We start from the raw sequence: 24,572 nt of genomic DNA on the forward strand, positions 1-24,572 counted from the left end.
ACACTTAAGTAGAAATCTAGTGTTTGTAGCCTCAACGGATAAGACCACTTTGGCTATCCGTTGATGGTGTAGCTTTACTTAGAAATAAGTCTAGTGTTGTAGCACATTTCAGTCTCTGAATTTGAGATATAATTCTTAAATGTTGAGGGAAATTATAAGTCATGTTGACTACTAAAGGATATGCAGATAGGAAGGCCAATTGTAAATATTTCATGCCTTGTAATTTTGTATAAATGAAATGGTGTCAATGGATAACTTAAAGACCTTCAACGGATGAGAAACAAAGCTTCAACGGATGTCTCTAAAGCTTCAACGGATAACATCCTTCAACGGATGAGTGCATCAACGGATAGAGCTTCCACTGCTAACACATCAACGGATAAAGCCATCAACGGATGAAGGCTTCAACGGATGTTCTGTTAAATAGCAGTTGACAAGTGGTAGTTATACCTACAAACAGAGGCACATGGGTTGACAGAGACAACTGAGATGTGGTAGCCTATTTCAGGAACATCAGAAAAAGCAGCCGTTCTACTCTAGCATAAAGAGGCAATAGTCAACAATGCACTGGAGTAAAATGGAGAAGAAACAAGTGGAGAACTTATTTTATTATTGTACTTTTTATCTTTGTCTTCACTTGTAAACTTGGTGTTATATAAACCAAGTAGCAGCTAGTAATTAGAATAGAATTTTTCCAGAGCCGTTTAGAAAAATCTTGAGAAAAATAATCTAGTGTGTACTAGGATGCAGCTGTGATCAACTTCTTGAATCACAGATTTTCTGAAATACCATCTCTGGTGGAACAACAAATCCACCAGAAAAGTATTTAAGGTCTGTTATGTTCTGTAGTTTTGTGCTTGAATATATATCTGTCTGTATTAGCTTAAAGCAATTCACACACTTGTTTATCTTAAACACAAAGCCTTTGAAACTGCTCAAAACTTGAAAAAGTTTTGAGATTTACATTCAACCCCCCTTCTGTAAATCTCATTGTTAGTTCACTAGGAATAACAATATGTATTAGATATGCATATTTAAGATGATACATACACATAAACACAATATTTCAAGAGAAGAAATAAGAAGCATCAAATAAATTTCTCTCTCTCCCTCACATTCTTTCCATTCGGCCCTCACCAAGAAGAAGAAGAAAATCAAATTTAAAACCCTAAGTTCTAGTCATGGATAAAATCCCCCATTAATTTCGAAGCTTCATACATGCTAAATTAAGGTAAGATAAATTTTTAAGTTCATTTCATTGAGGTTTGTTGGTTGAATTAAATTCAAGAAAGAGGATAATGAATAGTATGAATAATAACTTTTCTTTGGTTTCTTGATTTTAATGGTTGATTTAGGTTCCAAAAACCGTACCAAGCACTCCCAAGACTTCACCATCATTAATAGCACACCTCAAGCTTTCAAGAAAGGTATAAATCTTTGACCCATATTTATTTAAGGTTTAAGTTCAAGCATTTTTATTTAAGGTTACGAACATAGTTTTAGTGGTTGATTTGTTGTAATCTTGATGTTTAGTTAATTAGTTCTAAGGTTGATGATTGTTACCTCAAGAATATGATGTTCTTGAAAGGAGTTAGTGTGGGTATTATGATTTGATGATTTTTGGTGTTAGTATAGAGATTTAAGGCCTAAACAAAACTTGGAACGTAATCGTAATCTCGCTAAAACGAACAAAACACAATGTTAAGTTTCTGCAGAGAGTCCCAAGTATATAAACTATAGTTTATTGAAATGTAACACATGATTATGATAGATAATGTTATAAGGATCGTTTGGGCGCTTGAATCGCTTGATTCCGATTTACGAATCAAACGTTATGACCGTTTTAGTAAAAGTAATTTACGCGACAAAAACTGCTACGAATTATGAATTTTGGGAATAGAATTGACCGACTTAAAAATATTCATAAATTATGAAACTTTTACAGGGTGTATTAATTAGAGTTACTTCAATTTTATAAAAATTTCAAGTAAAAATAATAATTTTTCAATTTTATAAAAATATCAGAACCGAGACCGCGCGTTTAGAAAACTGTTAAGAATTATAAGCGGAGCCGACGATGAAAATATAAACGGATATAAGATATTTCGAAAAGGATGCGATCATGACATGAATGAATACTTAAAAGAATGATAAGAGTTAAATGAGTTGCGAGGATGATTAATAAGTAGCGAGTATGTATGGGTCGCCATAAATAAGAACGGGATCTAACGAAAATGGTTTATGTTTATGGTTATAGATTTCCAAGCGGACCCTAGAGCATCCTCCACCTCAAAGTACCCAGGCAAGTTTACGAACCCAACTCCATATACTGTTGTGTTGTGAAAAGATCGTTTTATTATCTCTTGCATAAATTCCATGCTTGCCATGATACTAAGTATTTGAGTTTTCGCATATATAGCGATGATATACGATATGTATATGTCGTAGAATGTTTTAATGCCGCCATAAGCGTGATTATAATTATAAAACCGAGAGTCGGTCAGAGTTTTAAGATGAAAACCCGGAAATCATTCCGGTGATATTTTGGACGATTAAAGTCCGCAGTTATTTTATTCCAAGGGACTCGATGTCCACATGCGAAACATTAAATACCTCGAACTTTTATTAAAATGATTTCCAAAGATCGTATTCCCTCAACTATATTTAATTACTCGAATAATGGATATTGTTTCATTTATTCATTTAATATAGGATAATGATTCTCAAATGATTATTTATTTCAAACTCGATTAATTATTAAAGATTACTTTAATTATATAAACATACATTATTTGAGGAATATTATTTCAAATATCCTTTTAAAGTATAATTATTCGAGGTTTAATTATTTAAGGATAATTATTTAAATATTAATTATTTATGAAATGATTTAATATGATATAAAATTCATAAAACCTGATTTAAAATACTTTCTGAATTTCACAAAATCATTCGAATAGTTTCAGATCGTCGAAGAATATTATCTCGACTTATTTTAAATATTTTGAATATAGTTTCAAAAGAAACTCCCCCTCATTTATTAATCTGTTGACAACGATCAACTTACATTATCCTAGTACTTCCTTCGAAAATTCTCGAAAGTACATATATATAATATACATATGAGATGAATGATAAGTGGCATTTTATACCGCTTAGATATTCTTATAATGGCTGGAATTGATGTCTTGAAATCAAGTATTTTGTGTATTTGATGCGTTTTTCTAGTATTTTTGCATTTTAGGGTATAACTTGTGAATTTAGGGGGATTTCATCAAAATAAGCCTAGGGAAGTACTTGGAATCAGTTACGGGGAGTTGTGTGAAGAAATCAGCAAAATCAGGACCAGAAATTGGAATTTTCCAGAAGCTGTCCAGGCGCCCGCCTGGTATGTGGGGCGACCGCCTGGAGGTGCAGGCGCCCGCTTGGGACCTGGGGCCGGAATAATTAATTCTGGATTTTCTAATTAAACTTCTAGTGGGCTTCTGACGGCGCTGTTTCTTGTGGATTCTTATATAAGCAATCTTGGGAGACGTTTCACAATAACAAGCAACAAAGAACAAGTATCAATCAATCAAGGAGCAAGGAGAGAAGATTAAGAAGACCGTTTTAGCACACCACAATGAAGAAGATGAAGCATACGTTATCTTGTGATTCTTTTATTCGTTGTAACAGTGGATGCTAGTTTTCTTTACTTTGAACCTTAATACTCTTGTGACGTACTCTGGTTTTAATAAGTATTTTTATTAGTTTATATTATCGTATTATTATCATGTTTTCATATGAACCCATGGTGACGATGAGTTCTATCATGGGCTAATCGTGATCATGGGGTCGTAGCGGAGTTACTATGGATTTCTTTGGTTAATTATTAATACCTTGATATGTGATGATTGTATGATATCTAGCATAGGTTGTGCTTATTCATCTTATGTGCATCGCGGACATATAAGATAGCCTATTAATCTCTTGTGAAGCGACAGTGAATCTTGAGATTTAGAACTTGCCATGCTGGTATAGGTTTATGTATTGTATGCATGATTAGTGGGTAACTCTAATCGTTTTACTTGCCCTGTGTAATCATAATAAATAACTTGTGCTTAAATCATTATGTTGTCAAATTCTGTAGACATATAGGGTCTCAACATAATTGATGCCTATTCAACTTCTATCTTAATTGTGGATGTTTGGTAGAATGGTACTGGTGCAACGAAAGTTGGCTTTTATCAGTTTCGTGTTGTTCGATTAATGTCATCACTGTTACATGCTAAGGGTAATAACAATGACTATTGAAGGAAATAGTAATGAAGTTATGATCTCATGTGAGTTTAATATTATTAATTCAAGTGTCAATTTAAGTGTTTACTTTTCATAGTTATTAATTAGTTAATCAACCTTAAGTATTATTGTCTTGACATTGAGAAGTAATCATACATTGGTGAGTAAGTGTAAATCAAACATAATTAGTCTGAGTCTCTGTTGGAACGAACTAGAAATTATTCTATATTACTTACGAACGCGTATACTTGCGTGAATTATTAGCGCATGCTTTGTGCCTAACAAATTTTTGGCGCCGCTGCCGGGGAATCGGTGTTAAGTTGTTTAGTTTATATACTTGCCATCAGTGGTCATTAGGACTCATTGATTAAGACTTGTTACTTATTGTTTCCGGTTCTGTTTCAGGTACTCTAGCGAGCGTTTATGCAAACACGTTCTCGCACTCGCAAGAAGACTCTAGATACAGCTGAGGAGACAGACTCAGTTCTTGATATTTCGGAGAAGATAGATTTTGAAGATTCGGATAAAGAGAGTGAAAAGAAAGAACCGGTAATCATGAGTGATCGTATAGTTCCCGCAGATCCATCTCTTATGGACTTTTCTCAGCCTAAAATTGATGACATTCAGTCAAGCATCATTCATCCGGCTATTCAGGCCAATACTTTCGAAATCAAGCCGGGCACTATTCAGATGGTACAAAATTCTGTTTCTTTCGGAGGTGCTGCGACTGAAGATCCCAACATGCATATCAGGAATTTTGTCGAGATCTGTAGTACTTTCAAATATAATGGTGTTACTGATAAGGCTATCAAGCTGAGGCTTTTCCCATTCTCTCTGGGGGATAAAGCTAAGGACTGGTTACATTCTTTACCAGCTGGGTCCATCACTACTTGGGAAGATCTTGCGTAAAGGTTTCTGGTGAAGTTTTGTCCAATGGCCAAGACTGCGGCTATGAGGAGTGCTCTTACTCAGTTTGCGCAGCAACCAACAGAATCTATGTACGAAGCTTGGGAGCGCTATAAGGAGATGTTGAGAAAGTGTCCACATCATGGTATGCTTGATTGGATGGTGATCACGGGGTTCTATAATGGTTTGGGGGCCCAATCTAGGCCCATGCTCGATGCAGCTGCTGGAGGTGCCTTGTGGGCCAAAAGCTATACTAAAGCCTATAATCTCATTAAAACTATGGCCGGAAACGAGCATTAAAACCCAACTCAAAGGATGATGCCTGGGAAAGTAGCAGGCATTTTGGAAGTTGATGCAGCTACAACTATTACAGCGCAGCTCCAAGCGTTGTCTATGAAGGTCGATTCTTTAGCCAACTATGGAGTTAATCAGATAGCTATTGTTTGTGAGCTCTGTGCAGGCTCTCATGCTACGGATCAGTGTTCTCTTGTTAATGAATATGTTCAGTATGTGAACAATTATCAGCGACCGCAGCAGCTTGTGCCAGCTACTTATCATCCTAATAACAGAAATCATCCCAATTTCAGCTGGAGCAATACTCAGAATGCTGTTTAGCAACCATATCAGCAAGCTGTAAGTAAGCAGTTTAATCCACCTGGATTCGAGCAACCTCAGCAATATGCTCAAAGGCAATCATATCCTCAACAAGGAGGTGCTGCTCCACCTTCTAGTGCTGATTTTGAGAAGTTGAAGCTGTTGTGCAAAAGTCAGGTTGTTTCTATCAAGACCTTGGAGAATCAAATCGGTCAAATAGCCAATGACATGCTCAATCGTCAACCTGGCACACTTCCCAGTGATACTGAAGTGCCAGGCAGGAAGGAAGCTAAAGAGCAAGTCAAAGCTATTACCTTAAGGTCTGGAAAAGTTGCTGCTGCTGAGAAAGCAAAAGATGGAAAAGCTGAAGTTGTAGATGAAGAAGAAAAGCAAGAGGAGAAAGAGGGGGAACCAAGGAAGACTACTGTTAAACACACTCTGCCTGACGGTAATACAGGGGAGAAAATTCTTTATCCTCCACCACCTTTTCCTAAGAGATTGCAAAAACAAAAGCTGGATAAGTAATTCAGTAAGTTTCTGGAGGTGTTCAAGAAACTTCACATCAACATACCTTTCGCTGAGGCTTTGGAGCAAATGCCTAGCTATGCGAAATTCATGAAAGGTATTCTTTCAAGGAAGGTGAAACTGGATGATCTTGATATCGTTGCTCTAATGGAAGAGTGCAGTGCTGTGCTGTAACAAAAATTACCTCCAAGGCTTAAAGATCCAGGTAGCTTCACCATTTCTTGCACCATTGGCAAGTTGTCATTCGACAAGTGCCTTTGCGATTTAGGAGCAAGCATCAATCTGATGCCGTTGTCTATCTTCAAAAGGCTGAATTTGCCTGATCCAAAGCCCACCTATATGTCTCTATAATTGGATGGTCGTTTTATTACATACCCACGAGGCATCATGGAGGACGTGTTAGTAAAGGTGGATAAGCTCATCTTTCTTACAGACTTTGTCATTCTGGATTTCGAGGAAGATAAGAAGATTCCCATAATCTTGGGAAGACTTTTCTTCACTACAGATCGTACCTTGATAGTTTTGCAAAAAGGTGAACTTACTATGCGGGTGCAAGATCAGGATGTAACATTCAATGTATTCAATGCAATGGAATTCCCTACAGAAGATGAGGAGTGCTTCAAGGTGGATTTGATTGATTCTGCGTTAACTTCAGAACTTGATCATGTGCTAAGGTATGATGCCTTAGAAAAAGCCTTATTGGGGGAATTTGACAGTGAAGATGAGGAAGGCAATGAGCAACTACAATAGCTAAATGCTTCTCCTTGGAAGAGAAAGCAAGACATGCCATTTGAATCTCTTGGCAATACTGATATCAAGAATGTTGAGGGAAAGCTCAAACCATCTATTGAGAAAGCACCTACTTTGGAGCTTAAACCATTTCCTGAACACTTGAGGTATGATTTTTTAGGCGATGCATCTACTTTGCCTATTATTATTGCATCCGACCTTTCAGGTAGTGATGAGGATAAGCTCTTGAGGATATTGAGAGAATTCAAATCGGCCATTGGATGGACTATAGCAGATATAAAAGGGATCAACCCTTCGTATTGCATGCATAAAATTCTGCTAGAGGAAGGTGGCAAGCCGACTGTTAGCAACAACGATGACTAAATCCTATCATGAAAGAAGTGGTAAAGAAGGAAATTCTAAAGTGGCTGGATGCAGGAATCATATATCCTATTTCTGGAAGTTCTTGGGTGAGCCCTGTGCAATGTGTACCTAAGAATGGAGGTATTATTGTGGTAGCAAATGAGAAGAACGAGCTCATCCCCACTCGAACAGCCACAGGATGGAAGGTATACATGGACTATAGAAAGTTGAATAAAGCCACGAGGAAGGATCACATCCCTCTTCCATTTATTGATCAGATGCTTGACAGGTTGGCTGTTCATGAGTATTATTGTCTTCTGGATGGCTATTCGGGTTACAATCAGATTTGCATTGCACCAGAAGATCAAGAAAAGACTACTTTCACTTGTCTATTTGGCACGTTTACTTTTCGCAGAGTTTCTTTTGGCTTATGTGGTGCACCTGCCACTTTTCAGAGATGCATGATGGCAATATTCTCTGATATGATTGGAAATAATGTCGAAGTATTCATGGACGACTTCTCCATCTTTGGACATTCATTTGATAAATGCTTGAATAATCTTCGTTTGGTGCTCAAAAGGTGTGTAGAAACTAATTTGGTGCTCAATTGGGAAAAATGTCACTTCATGGTGCAACAAGGCATCATTCTTGGGCATAAAGTCTCTAGTAAAGGTCTTGAGGTGGATAAAGCCAAGGTAGGAGTCATTGAAAATCTTCCGCCACCTATTTCTGTGAAAGGAATCCGTAGTTTTCTTGGTCATTGGGTTTTTATCGGCGTTTCATCAAGGACCTCTCTAAGATATCTAAGCCATTGTGCAACTTGCTCGAGAAAGATGTGCCTTTCAAATTTGATGATGAATGCTTGGCAGCATTCGAGACTCTCAAGAAGAGTTTAATAACTGCACCAGTTATTACGGCACCTGATTGGACATAACCTTTTAAGATGATGTGCGATGCGAGTGATTATGCAGTGAGAGTAGTTCTTGGGCAGCGCAAGAATACTATTTTTCATGTGGTCTACTATGCTAGTAAGACGCTTAATGGAGATCAAATGAACTACAGCACTACTGAGAAGGAGCTCTTGGCTATAGTTTTTGGTTTCAAAAAATTTCGATCTTATCTACTTGGGAAAAAGGTGACAGTATTCACTGATCACGTTGTCATTCGCTATCTGGTCTCAAAGAAGGATTCGAAGCCTAGACTTATTCGTTGGGTGCTCTTGCTACAGGAATTTGAGCTAGAGATCAAGGATCGAAAAGGTACTGAAAATCAAGTAGCTGACCATCTCTCTAGACTGGAGAATCCCGATTCTACTTCACATAATAAGACATTGATCAACGAGTCTTTTCTGGATGAGCATTTGTTCGCAGTTCAGGAGGAAGAGCCATGGCTCGTAGACATTATGAAGTATCTTGTCAGCAATATAATGCCTCCTAATATGAATGCGGCTCAAAGGAAGAAGTTTCTGCATGAGGTGAAGTGGTACATGTGGGATGAACCATATTTGTTTAGACAAGGAGCTGACCAGATCATCAGGAGATGTATCCCATTCTGTGAGACGGAGGGGATATTACGAGACTGTCATTCCACAGTTTATGGTGGATATTATGGTGGTGAAAATACAACAGCTCGTATTCTTCAAGCAGGTTTTTTCTGGCCTATGTTGTTTAAGGATGCACATCAGTTCGCTTTAAGGAGTGATCATTGCCAAAGAGTTGGAAATCTTACTAGAAAGGATGAGATGCCTTTAAATGTGATGCTTGAAGTTGAGGTCTTCGATGTTTGGGGAATAGATTTCATGGGACCATTTATCTCATCCTGCAATAATCAGTACATCTTGCTGGCAGTCGATTATGTCTCGAAATGGGTAGAAGTTAAGGCTCTAACGATGAATGATTCAAAGGTAGTGTTGAGTTTTCTTCATAAGCAGATATTCACAAGGTTTGGAACGCCACGAGTTATCATAAGTGATGAGGGGTCGCATTTCTGCAATCATAAGTTTACTTCTATGATGTAACACTACAATGTGAATCATCGTATTGCTACTGCCTATCATTCATAAACTAATGGTTAAGCTGAAGTGTCTAATAGAAAGATCAAGCGCATTCTAGAGAAAGTTGTTTGTCCATCAAGGAAAGATTGGGCTTTGAAACTCGATGAAGCTGTTTGGGCTTATAGAACAGCATACAAGACTCCACTTGGGATGTCCCCGTTTCAACTTGTCTATGGTAAGGGATGTCATTTACCTGCGGAGCTTGAGCATAAGGCTTATTGGGCACTTAAGAAGTTAAACCTTGATCTTGATGCAGCTAGGAAGAAGCGAATGCTTCCGTTAAATGAACTTGATGAATTTCGACTGCAAGCATATGAAAATAACAAAATGTATAAGGAAAAGGTAAAAAGGTGGCACGACAGGAAGTTATCTCCTAAGTTATTTATGCCGGGGCAACAAGTTCTTTTATTTAACTCTCATCTCCGACTTTTTCCTTGAAAGTTGAAATCAAGGTGGTCTAGACCATTTATCATCAAAACTGTGTTTCCACACGGAGCGGTGGAAATGTTTGAGAACGATCTGGGCCAAACATTCAAAGTTAATGGTCAGAGATTGAAGCACTATTATGTGAACACAGAAAACCGGGAAGTGGTTAGTGCCATTTTATTATCAACTTTATCGAACTACTCTACGTCAAGCTAGGACGTAAAAGAAGCGCTTCTTGGGAGGCAACCCAAGATGTGAGACTATAGGAACCTTTAGAAATTAGTATTCTATCCAAAAACCCAAAAAAATCAGAAAAAGGCAGAATTTTTTTTTTCCAGGAACCTACCAGGCGCCTGCCTGCAGGTTCCAGGTGGCCGCTTGCTGGCAGGCGCCCGCCTGCTAGTTCCAGGCAACCGCCTGGAGACCGACTGTTTGAAAATTTTTCAGCCTTATAAAAAACCAAAAAAAATAGAAAAAACATAAAAAAATACCACAGCATTACAACCCCATTTCCATCTCCCAATCACCCACAACCCCAGTCCTACTCTAATTCTAACCCTAATCTTACCCTATATATACACACATCCTCTCCATACACATCCATTATACTTTCAACACTTACAAACCCTTTCCTACACACAAAACACAACTCTACAACTTTTACTCTTAGTTTTAATGGCCCCAAAGAGATCTCGAACTATCGATAGCAGCAACACCATTCCTACTGCTGATTCTTCAAGGGGTACTGCTGCGAGGCCCCGATTGGTGGATAGGGCTTCTGAGGAGGAGTATGCTAGGCTTCTGACTAAGCTGATTCTGAAGGAGAGGGGATTTTTACCATCAGGGAGGGATGGTGAGTTATTGCCGATGATTGCAGAGAAGGGTTGGATCACTTTTTGCGAGTCGCCTGAGGCGGTCCCGATGAGTGTTGTTCGTGAGTTCTATGTGAACGCCAAGGCCGACAAGAATGGATACTCTGTTGTTCGTGGGCTTACTGTTGATTATCAGCCCGAGACAATTTGTCGTGTTATTGGGCAGCGAAATAGGAAGCCCCAGGAGGAGAATTGGAATGAGAAGACCCCTGAGGATTTTAACTCGGATTTGATTATTGCTACTCTCTGTCAGCCGGGCACGGTGTGGAAGTTTATGACGGGATCTAACGAGTATCGTTCTTTTCTAGCTGTTGCGATGAACAGGTATGCCCGTGCATGGAATGCCTTTATTTGTGCTAATATTTTGCCTTCTTCGTATGCACATGAGGTTACAGTTGAGAGAGCCAGGTTGTTGTGGGAGATTTTGAATGAGGAGTATTATGTGGATCTTGGTGAGTTCATCTACCAAGGGATTTTGAAGTTTTTGAGGGGGATGACGCATAACAACATCCTGTATGCCTCTGTTGTCACGAAGCTGTGTAAGGTAGTTGGAGTCCACTGGCCTTCTTATGATCAGCTGCAGATGCCAGCCGCTCCTATTGATTCATCGACGCTGAATGCGATGCAGGAGTGGACGGGTGGAGAGCCCGAGGAGCATAGTTTGGGATATCGTTTTCCAGGAGGACGTCCAGCAGCTGGTGCTACGATGGCTAGGCCCAATCAGGCTCATGATGAGGCAGGTTCTTCTAAAGCCCAAGGATGTGATGGTTCAGGGATGGCTGATGTCCAGTACAGGAGGCTATCCAGGAGGATGGATGCGATGTACGTGTCATAGAGTACGTTTGCGCAGGAGCTCACCCTATCACTTGGGACTGCTTTCAGAGGCCTTGGAGCTGACATCCAGTGGCCCGCCTTTGGTGAGGACTCTACTTATCCATCTCCTGACACTCCACCCTATGAGGGTGATGATGATGATTTCTCTGAGTAGGTATACCCTGTGTTCCTTTCTATTACCTTCACTGGGAACAGTGAAGATTTTAAGTTTGGAGGTGGTAGTTAAGGAACATATTTGTGTCTGTGTCATGTAGTTGCATATTCATGATAATTTAGTTCATATAGTTGCATATTTTTTCTATATAGTTTTTTTTAATTTTATAGCTTTATTTATCATGTCATGTAGCTCATGCATAGTCCATGATCCCTTTTGTGTTGTTTTACCAATTGATAAGTGATATTGATGCGAGTGTAGTGATAGTGGTGAAGGGATGTTGAATCTTGTTAGGTTGACATGCATGCTAGAAACACTTGTATTTCACTAAGTCTTAGAGTATGCTTAAGGACTAGATTGTTGTCATGGTTTGATAGTTTTTGAGGTTAATTTATTGATTATGCTTAGAATGTATGATAGGCTCTTAATGATATAAGGCATGAAAAGAGAAAATTGGAGTAAAAATTGGAATTCATTGCTAGTCGTGGCTAGGCGTCAAATGGCCAGTAGCCGGCTCGTATTATATGCAAGTAGTCTAGGATTGAGCAAGATGGAGCGAAACGCACTTGCTCAGAAATTAAAAAAAAAAAGAGAAAAAAAATAAGAAGTAAAAAAAAAGAAAAGAAAAAAAATATGGTTTAATGCATAATTGATCACAAGTGAGCTCTTTGGTATTCGAGTTATTAAGTTCTTAGGGGACTTTGTGCCTAGTGACCTAAGGCTTTTATAGTCTGGGATCCGCTAACCTAACGCTCGCTAAAGGGATGCCATTGCATAAGTCTTTTGTGGACCTCACTCATTGCACGATCAAATAAGCATTTGTTTGTTATGTTAAATAAAAGCATGATTCCGTAATAAGCTCCAGTGATCTTGAAGTGTTATAAGTCAATTTGTGTCTAGAATATATTTTTCGTATAATCTTGTGATTGCCTTGAGGATAATTGAGTTATGATAATTGATCTAGTTTCGAAGCATATCTGTTAAGCATTCGCACACACCACATTTCTAGTTGTATGTTAGCTTGCGTGATTTGATTGATCTTTAGTCGCCTAATTGTATTTGTTGATATATTATGTGTTGGTTGGTTTAGTAAACGCGATGGGGATCGCTGCATTTCATGTAGTTTGCATTCATGCATGTTCTTATTTTGTTTTTGAGTCTGCGACGCTTGAGGACAATCATCGATTTAAGTTTGGGGGTGTGATAAGTGGTATTTTATAACACTTAGAACGTTTTATAATGGCTTGAATTGATGTCTTGAAATCAAGTATTTTGTGTATTTGATGCGTTTTTCTAGTGTTTTTGCATTTCAAGGTATAACTTGCGAATTTAGGGGGATTTCATCAGGACCAGAAATTGGAATTTTCCAGAAGTTGTCCAGGCGCCCGCCTGGGATTTTAGGCAACCGCCTGGAGGTGCAGGCGCCCGCTTGGGACCTGGGGCGGCCGTCTTGGGTCAGAATAATTAATTATGGATTTTCTAATTAGACTTCTAGTGGGCTTCTGACGGCGCTGTTTCTTGTGGATTCTTATATAAGCAATATTGGGAGACATTTCACAATAACAAGCAACAAAGAACAAGTATCAATTTATCAAGGAGCAAGGAGAGAAGATTAAGAAGACCGTTTTAACACACCACAAAGAAGAAGATGAATCATACGTTATCTTGTGATTCTTTTATTCGTTGTAACAATGGATGTTAGTTTTCTTTACTTTGAACCTTAATACTATTATGATGTACTCTGGTTTTAATAAGTATTTTTATTAGTTTATATTGCCGTGTTATTATCATGTTTTCATATGAACCCATGGTGACGATGAGTTCTATCATGGGCTAATCGTGATCATGGGGTCGTAGCGGATTTACTATAGATTTCTTTTGTTAATTGTTTAATACCTTGGTATGTGATGATTGTATGATATCTAGCATAGGTTGTGCTTATTCGTCTTATGTGTGTCGCGAACATATAAGATAGCCTGTTAATCTCTTGTGAAGCGACAGTGAATCTTGAGATTTAGAACTTACCATGCTAGCATAGGTTCATGTATTGTATGCATGATTAGTGGGTAACTCTAACCGTTTTACTTGCCCTGTGTAATCATAATAAATAACTTGCGCTTAAATCGTTATGTTGTCAAATTCTGTAGACATATAGGGTCTCAACATAATTGATGCCTATTCAACTTCTATCTTAATTGGATGTTTGGTAGAATGGTACTGGTACAACGAAAGTTGGCTTTTATCAGTTTTGTGTTGTTCGATTAATGTCATCACCGTTACATGCTAAGGGTAATAACAATGACTATTGAAGGAAATAGTATTGAAGTTATGATCTCATGTGAGTTTAATATTGTTAATTGAAGTGTCATTTAAGTGTTTACTTTTTGTAGTTATTAATTAGTTAATCAACCTTAAGTGTTATTGTCTTGACATTGAGAAGTAATCATACATTGGTGAGTAAGTGTTAATTACACATAATTAGTCTGAGTCTCTGTGGGAACGAACTAGAAATTATTCTATATTACTTGCGAACGCGTATACTTGCGTGAATTATTAGCGCATGCTTTGTGCCTAACAATGAACTAAACCTAAAGGACAAAAGAGGGGTAGAGACCCAAGTACAACATGTATTGGGTAGACTGCCGCTACTGTAGGAAACAGTACTATATGTACCTAAGGATCTACGAAGTGCGTGTATACCCGAAATGAGGACACATAGCGCGTATGCGGCAAGGGTAATAACCGGGATACGAAGGTGTCGTCCTTCTACTAGTAGAAAAGGTTACTGATTGTCCGTAGTACGACTGATCATCGTATGCGGTAGCTCCAAGTGAATGTCCTATTATTCTAATTGAAATTGTGATGCAATACTGTAACCCAAACCTAGGTGTTGGGTCTACCATTAAGGTATTCGCAGGATAATAAATCCATTAAAGAATTATTTTGAAAAGAAGGTGTGTATCACCGAGGAAAACTATTTTAAAGAAAACATATTAATCATATATAGTATCATACTTGAGTTTATCATACAGTCATTTCACACTGTACATTATCATGCTGGGCATTATAGCTCACACTTATTTTCTTAAATGGACACAACACAACAGTGAATCAAGATGCCTATCATGAAACTCACAGCCATGAAACGGGTAGGAAACAACCAGCTGTTCCGTAGGATGTTCGGTGTTGTACCTCAGGTAGATTGAATAAGCTGGATTGGTTTTCAGTTGTTTTCAGTCCGGCTTATTTACAAGTATGACTTATGTAAGATAATAAATAAGAAACGGATATTTGGCCGACGAACTAACCTTACTTAAAGGTTATTTCCGCGGTAAGACTTAATCACTTTTGGGTTGTAATAATTAATCACTTTGTTGATTGATTTACTCTAGTAATCAATGGTTCGTTTCCAAGACAATAACCAATACGTGTGTGTGTGTGTGTGATAAGTGTGGGGTCGTAAAGGTGTGAGTATTTATATATTGTGGTGCGAGATAAGTGTTATACACGATTCAAGACGATGTGACCTCCTAGATCCCTGACCCCGGATTTTGGGGCGCCACAGAAATGGTATTAGAGCCTTAGGTTATCAAATCTTGGAAATGATAGGATATAAAATACGTAGACCTAAGAATAATAATAATCAATTAAGACTCAAGTCGAGTTTGCCGTCGGACTACATGGGTAGTCATGACAGTTTTACCCTTAAGGGAATTCCGACTCTAAGTTAGTAACACCTTGCCTATTGTGTTAGGTACCAGTGGAGCCTATGGGGGAGGTTGACCCTGTTGATGATGTTATGGCCCATGAGCGTGACCCTACTCCCGAGCCGGAGGACCCACCTGTCGACGACTCAGACGATGACCCTACCGAGGATCCCTAGAGGAGGAGATTGACTTTCCTGTCCCCATAGCTGATGACGTTGAGATGCCCCAGGGTGATGACATGGACTGGAGGGACATAGAGATGTACCCTCTCCCGACCGTTCACCCTCCTACACCACACCCAGGTATGCTGATCCCTTTGCCCTATACTGATGAGGACGTGGATAATGGGATACACAGACCTACCAGGTTCACGACCTATCCTCCAGTGACCTAGACTCACCTCCACCACCCCCAGCGACCATACATGTAGCTTTTCCCGACTAGATAGTGGCTCAACTTAATACTGAGATCACCGCGACATCTGCCCGTATGGTAGAGCTACGATAGGCGCTGACAACCGAGAGAGCCATCAGGTTGGGATAATGTAGTAATTTATTGTATTTGGAACTATGTATGGATTCAGATGGTTTTTTTGGTCCCAAAGATGTATTTTGGGAGACCCTATGATACATATCTAGCACTTATTAAAGAATTGTCTATCACATTATTGCACTTGATAAACGCATGCTTGGTAATTGATGACATGCTTACCTACGAATAAATTAATCCAAATGTACTTTTTTTTTGCACCTATGTTAATATATTTTCATTATCAGAAGAATGCCACCCCATAGAAGAGGAACCAGGGCACAGCCCGCAGAATCTGTCAACCAACAAAATGGACCTGACCACATAGTGAATGAAGAAAGTGAAGAAGACCTAGACTATAATGAGTACGATGAGGAAGAATATGTAGAAGAAGAAGCTGATGATACCCATCAGGGAGGGAACCCCATGAATGAATTTATAGAACTTTTAAGGGCCAATCTAAACCAACAACCCATTCCACCACAACCGAATATTTCCCAACAGATTGCGACCACTGCCTTCAGGGCATTCAAATCCCTCAAACCCCCAGAGTTTCTAGGATCCGCCGACCTTGTTGAGGCATGGTCCTGGCTCAAGAAAATAGGAAAGTCTTTCGAAATACTAGATGTGGAAGAACGGCACAAGACCATTTTCACCTCTTATATGCTGAAGGGGGAAGCTAACTACTGGTGGGAGTCCAAACGAAACCTCGAGACTGATGCTGTGATTCCATGGGATAGATTTACCTGATTGTTCTTAAACAAGTATTTCCCTAGGTTCATGGAGACTCAGATGGAGATTAACTTTCTAGAGCTGAAACAAGATAAGATGACTATGGAAGAGTATGAGGCCAAGTTTACTGAATTATCACGATTCGTACCTGAGTTTGTGAATACCGAAGAAAAGAAAGCGTGAAAGTTTTAGCTTGGTCTGAAACATTGAATCTAGAACCGAGTAGCAATACTTAAACTGACAGATTACACCACCTTAGTGCAGAAAACCTCAATTGTTGAAGCTGGTAGTGAACAAAGTTTGAAGGAAAAGGAAAATAGGAAAAGGAAGATAGGGAGTCAAGGCGGAGGAGGAGGAACCGGGAACAAGAGCCTTCCAAGCAGGTTTGTCAGGGGAGTGGTGTCCCAACCTGCGAGAGGCCCCAGATTTAGATAGGCCCCAAGTGAGAGCGTTGGACAGGGCGACGGACAATCTAGGGCAACATTTCATAGCCAACCCCGCGACCCAATACCGGAATGTCAAACATGTGGGAAAAGACACCCTGGAGTGTGCAACCAGGAAGCCCCTCTGAAATGCTATAGGTGTGACAAAACTGGACACCTTGCCAACAAATGCCCCCGACTCAACGTGACGTGTTTCCAATGTGGGAAGGTAGGGCACCTGAGGAAAGATTTCCCGATATTAAGGCCCCCAGCTTCGGGGATGAGCAGAGTCGCGTTCAACCGACCCCTAGCTGCTAGGACTTTCAATATGACCGTTCATGATGTTGTCCGGAACACTGATGTGATAGCAGGTAAACTTTTATTAAATTCCGAACTTGTAAATATTTTATTTGATTCCGGGGTGACCAAGTCTTTTATATCTCAAGATTTTTCTAAGAAGTTAAAACTTAACGCCATACCCTTACATGAGGTATTACAAGTAGAAATAGCAAACCGGGAAAAAATTCCTGTGAATCAAGTACACCCTAAGTGCAAGTTGAAATTAGAAGGGAAAGTCTTTGAGGTTGAATTAATCCCATTTGCGTTAGGAGAATTCGATATAATCTTAAGAATGGATTGGTTATCCAGTAATGGAACGCAGATAGATTGTGAGCAAAAGAGAGTAAAGATAAGAGTGTAAAATGGAAAGGAAATAGTGTTCAAAGGTCAGCGACAGACCCAGAAATTTCTGACCATGCTTCAGGAGAAGAGATTGTTAAATAAAGGTAACGAGGCCTATTTGGCTTATGTGCTGGATATTAAGAAGGAAGGTCCCAACATACAAGATATACCCATAGTGAATCAATTCGAGGATGTGTTTCCATAGAACTTACCAGGATTGCCGCCCGACAGAGAAATAGAATTTGCTATAGAACTAGCACCAGGAACAACACCAGTGTTCAAGGCCCCTTATAGGATAGCCCCAGTTGAGATGAAGGAACTAGCTTCTCAACTGTAGGAGTTATTAGATAACGGGATGATAAGACCCAGTGTGTCGCCGTGGGGAGCGCCAGTACTGTTCGTAAAGAAAAATAATGGTAGTATGAGATTATGCATAGACTACCGGGAGTTGAATAAGCTGACTATCAAGAATAGGTACCCTCTCCCTAGGATTGATGACCTATTCGCCCAGCTCAAGGACGCTGTACACTTTTCCAAAATAGATTTGAGAACATGATATCACCAGTTGAAAATCAAACCTGAGGGTATACCCAAGACTGCTATTTGCACTAGGTATAAACACTATGAGTTCTTAGTCATGTCGTTTGGGCTAACCAATGCACCCGCAACCTTTATGGATTTGATGAACAAAGTGTTCAAAAAGTACCTATATATATGTGTGATAGTTTTTATAGATGATATTCTAATCTACTCAAAGACAGAGCAAGAACATGCAGAATATTTGAGGATAGTCTAAGAAATCTTGAGGAAGGGGAAATTATATGCCAAGTTCTCGAAATGCGAGTTTTGGTTAAGTGAAGTTCAGTTCTTAGGACATGTGGTGAGTAGAAAAGGAGTGTTAGTCGACCCTGCCAATATAGAGGCCGTATCCAATTGGGAATGACCAACTACCCCAACTGAGGTTAGGAGTTTTTTTTTTTGCTAAGTAACTGAGGTTAGGAGTTTTGTGGGTTTAAAAGGGTATTATCGGAGATTTGTGCAAGACTTTACCAAGATAGCCGGCCCATTGACTAGACTTACCCGCAAAACAGAAAAGTTCATGTGGACATAGAAATAGGAGGAAAGCTTTCAGGAACTAAAAAGGAGGCCGATGTCAGCACCGGTGCTCGCTCTTTCCGATGGAAAAGGAGAGTTTGTGATATACAGCGACGCCTCACACAAGGGACTAGGATGTGTGCTTGCAGCACAGAAAGGTTATTGCGTATGCCTCTCGGCAGTTGTAGGAATATGAGGACAGATACCCAACCCACGACCTAGAATTTGCAGCCATAGTGTTTGTCCTGAAAATTTGGAGGCACTACTTGTACGGTAAGAAATGTGAGATTTACACAGACCATAAGAGCCTCAACTATATTTTTATTCAGAAGGATCTGAACAGGAGACAGAGGAGGTGGTTAAAATTAATTAAGGACTACGATTGTGAAATTTTGTATCACCCGGGTAAAGCCAATGTGGTGGCTGACGCCCTCTGTAGAAAAGAGAGACTCAAAATGATAATGACATCTGAGGAGCTAGTTAAGGAATTTGAAAAGATGGAAATTGATGTGAGAGTATCCGGTAAAGGAGAAGGATTATTTGAGATTAAGCTAGTGCCGGAACTGACTGAAAAGATACGAGTGTGTCAGGAAAAGAAGATGAATGAAGAAAGAGAAACATTAACCGGTGAGGAAGTCAGATGTGAAAAAGATTAGAAAGGGATCATGAGGTATGCGTCCCGAATTTGGATTGCAAATGTGCAAGAACTAAAGGATGAGCTGCTACATGATGAGCACAACTCCAGATATTCGATCCACCCAGAAAGTACGAAAATATACCATGACCTTAAGGAATATTATTGGTGGCCTAACATGAAAAGAGAAGTATTGGAGTGGGTCAGCAAGTGATTGACATGCCAGAGAGTGAAGGCTGAACATCAACGACCGAGTGGACTATTACGGCCCCTGGAAATTCCGAAATGAAAATGGGAGCATATAGCCATGGATTTTGTAACAGGCCTACCAAGAACAAAAACCAATCATGATGCCAAATGGGTTATCATAGATAGACTGACCAAGTCCGCACACTTTCTGCCAATCAACGAAAGGTACACCGTAGACAAGCTAGTGGATATTTAGTTGAAGGAAATTGTAATAAGACACGGTGTTCCTGTTGCTATAGTGTCAGATAGATACCCAAGGTTTAATTCCCGATTTTGGAGAAGCTTCCAGGAGTGTGTAGGCACCAGACTAAATATGAGTACCGCTTACCACCCCCAAACTGATGGGCAAATCGAAAGGACTATTCAGACCCTAGAGGATATGTTGTGAATATGTGCGATCGACTTTAAAGGAAATTGGAATGACCACTTACCCCTGATCAAATTTACATACAACAATAGCTATCATGCTAGCATAGGGATGCCTCCATATGAAGCTCTTTACGGAAGAAGATGTCGTTCTCCCCTATGTTGGGATGAGGTTGGAGAACATAAAATGATAGGACCCGAGTTAGTCCAGCAAACCAGAGAGATAGTAGGACTCATTAGGAAGAGACTGCTAGCAGCCCAAGACAGATAAAAGAAGTACGCCGACCAGACCAGGAAAGACAGAGAATATAAGGTAGGAGATTCAGTGCTGTTGAAGGTATCTCCATGGAAAGGAGTAATGAGATTTTGAAAGAAAGGAAAGCCGAGTCCCAGATTCATAAGACCCTTTGAGATTTTGAGGAGAATAGGACCTCTAGCCTACGAGCTCTCCTTGCCTCCTAATCTGCAATAGGTGCACAACGTGTTCCACGTGTCAATGTTAAGAAAGTACCATGACGATCCGCGATATGTGATAGAATATGAGCAGGTAGATTTACAACCAGACCTGACCTACGTTGAGAAATTAGTAAGGGTAATGGACCAGAAAGAACAAGTGCTGAGGAACATGACAGTGAAGCTGGTTAGAATCTTGTGGAGAAATCAAAATATTGAAGAGTCAACTTGGGAACTAGAAGACGCAATGAGGAATATATATCCCCACCTGTAAACTACTTGATTCCGGGACGGAATTCTTTTAGAGGGGAAAACTGTAATAACTCGAATTTTTGAGACTTTGTAAAACGCTTAATGAATAGTAACCTGACAGATGGGAAAAACTTTTTAGCCCACACTATGTTGTGCACGAGAAATTGAGTTTCGGAATTGATAACATGATTATACGTACCAAATAAGTGTATGTAAATGATATTAATTTTCGAAGATAACGAACTTTGAAAATGACCGTATCTACAAACCGTCAAGGATTACGGGAATCACAATATAATTACAAATTTAAAATCCTACGGATTTATATCCAAGACCGATACTTCAAAACATAAAGAATGTATACGAAAGGATTTACACCGCGAACCGTTTACGAGAAATCATTACGTAAACGATTAAGCGACCAAGCAAACGCGTGAACGAATAAATAAACGAATTGAACCAAACGAACTAAACTAACCAAGTCAAGAAAGTAATCATGGCTAGGTTACCAAATAGTAAACTAAGCTAGGTAGGGATGATCACCTAAGCTAGCAAATAGTAACCATGAATAGTGCGATGGAGCACTTAGCTAGTAACCAAGCTTTGAATTTGTGCAAGCTAGCAAATATATGTATTAGATATGCATATTTAGGATGATACATACACACAAACACAATCTTTCAAGAAAAGCAACAAAAAGTATCAAAGAAATCTCTCTCCCCCCTCACATTCTTTCCATTCGGCCCTCACCAAGAAGAAGAAGAAAATCAAATTCAAAACCCTAAGTTCTAGTCATGGAAAAAATCCCCCACTAATTCCAAAGCTTCATACATCCTAAACTAAGGTAAGATACATTTTTAAGTTCATTTCATTGAGGTTTGATGGGTGAAATAAATTCAAGAAAGATGATAATGAATAGTATGAATAGTAACTTTTCTTTGGTTTATTGATTTTAATGGTTGATTTAGGTTCCAAAAATCCTACCAAGCACTCCCAAGACTTCACCATCATCAATAACACACCTCAAGATTTCATGAAAGGTATAAATCTTTTACCCATCTTTATTTAAGGTTTAAGTTCAAGCATCTTTTGTAACCTAGTTATGAATATAGTTTTAGTGGTTGATTTGTTGTAATCTTGATATTTAGTTAATTAGTTCTAAGGTTGATGATTTTTACCTCAAGAACATGATGTTCTTGAGAGGAGTTAGTGTGGGGATGATGATTTGATGATTGTTGGAGGTATTATAGAGATTTAAGGCGTAAACAAAACTTGAATGTAATCGTAATCTCGCTAAAACGAACAAAATACAACGTTAAGTTTCTGCAGAAGATCCCGAGTGTATAAGCTATAGTTTCTTCAAAGGTAACACATGATTATTATAGAAAATTTTATAAGGATCGTTTGGGCACTTGAATCTCTTGATTCCGATTTACGGATCAAAAGTTATGACCGTTTTAGTAAAAGTAATTTACGCCAAAAACTACTATGAATTGCAAATTTTGGGAATTGAATTGATCGACTTAAAAATATTCATAAATCATGAAATTTTTACAGGAAGTATTAATTATAGTTCCTTAATTTTTATAAAAATTTCAAGTAAAAATAATGAATTTTCAATTTTATAAAAATATCAGAACCGAGATCGCGAAAACCGTTAAGAATCATAAGCGGAGCCGACGATGAAAATATAAACGGATATAAGGTATTTCAAAAAGGAAGCGACTGTGACATGAATGAATACTTAAAAGAATGATAAGAATAAAATTAGTTGCAAGGATGATTAATAAGTAGCGAGTATGTATGGGTCGCCATAAATAAGAACGGGATCTAACGAAAACGGTTTATGTTTATGGTTATAGATTTCCGAGCGGACCCTAGAGCATCCTCCACCTCAAAGTACCCAGGAAAGTTTATGAACCCAACTCCATATATTGTTGTGTTGTGAAAAGATCATTGTGTTATCTCTTGTATAAATGTCATGCTTGCCATGTTACTAAGTATTTGAGATTTCGCATCTATAGCGATGATATACGATATATATGGCGTAGAATGTTTTAATGCCGCCATAAGCGTGTTGTATAATTATAAGAGCGAGAGTCGGTCAGAGTTTTAAGATGAAAACCCGGAAATCATTCCGTTGATGTTTTGGACGATTAAAGTCTGCAGTTATTTTATTCCAAGGGATTCGATGTCAACTTGCGAAACATTAAATACCTCGAACTTTTATTAAAATGATTTCCAAAGATCATATTCCCTCAACTATATTTAATTACTCGAATAATGGATATTATTTCATTTATTAATTTAATATAGGAGAATTATTCTCAAATGATTATTTATTTCAAACTCGATTAATTATTAAAGATTACTTTAATTATCTAAACATAAATTAGTTGAGGAATATTTTTTCAAATATCCTTTTAAAGTATAACTATTCGAGGTTTAATTATTTAAGGATTATTATTTAATTATTAATTATTTATTAAATGATTTAATATGATTTAAAAATCATAAAACCTGATTTAAAATACTTTCTGAATTACAGAAAATCATTCGAATAATTTCAGATCATCGAAGAATATTATCTCGACTTATTTTAAATATTTTAAATATAGTTTCAAAAGAAACTCCCCCTCATTTATTTATCAGTTGACAACGGCCAACTTACATTATCCTAGTACTTCCTCCGAAAATTCTCGGAAGTACATATATATAATATACATCTGAGATGAATTGTTCCTAAAGGACAAAGGAGGGGTAGAGACCCAAGTACTTAGTATATTGGGTAGACTGCCGGTACCGTAGGAGACGGTACTAAATGTACCTAAGGACCTGCGAAGTGTGTGTATACCCGAAATGAGGATACATAGCCTGTATGCGGCAAGGGTGATAACCGGGATACGAAGGTGTCATCCTTCTACTAGTAGAAAAGGTTACTGATTGTCCGTATTACAACTGATCATCGTTTGCGCTAGCTCCAAGTGAATGTCCTATTCTTTCAATTAGAATTGTGATGCAATACCGTAACCCAAGCCTAGGTGCTGGGTTTACCATTAAGGTATTCACAGGATAATAAATCCACTTAACAATTATTTTCAAAAGAAGGTGTGTATCACCAAGGAAAACTTTTTTAAATAAAACATATTCATCATATATGGTATCATACTTGAGTTTATCATACAGTCATTTCATACTGTACATTATCATGCTGGGTATTATAGCTCACACTTATTTTATTGAATGGACACAACACAACAGTGAATCAAGATGCCTATCATGAAACTCATAGCCATGAAACGGGTAGGAAATGACCAGCTGTTCCGTAGGATGTTCGGTGTTGTACCTCAGGTAGATCGAATAAGCTGGATTGGTTTTCAGTTGTTTTTAGTCCGGCTTATTGACAAGTATGACTTATGTAAGATACTAAATAAGAAATGGATATTTGGCCGATGGACTAACCTTACTTGAAGGTTATTTCCGCGGTAAGACTTAATCATTTTGGGTTATAATAATTAATCACTTTGTGGATTAATTTACTCTAGTAATGAATGGTTCATTTCCAAGACAATAACCTATAAGTGTGTGTGTGATAAGTTTGGGGTCGTAAAGGTGTGAGTATTTATATATTATGGTATGAGATAAGTGTTATACATGATTCAAGACGGCCTGGCCTCCTAGATCCCTGGCCCCGGATTTTGGGGTGCCACACACATACT

This window comes from Apium graveolens, chromosome 8 (assembly GCF_009905375.1).
Source record: "Apium graveolens cultivar Ventura chromosome 8, ASM990537v1, whole genome shotgun sequence".
In the NCBI taxonomy this organism is placed as follows: Eukaryota; Viridiplantae; Streptophyta; class Magnoliopsida; order Apiales; family Apiaceae; genus Apium; species Apium graveolens.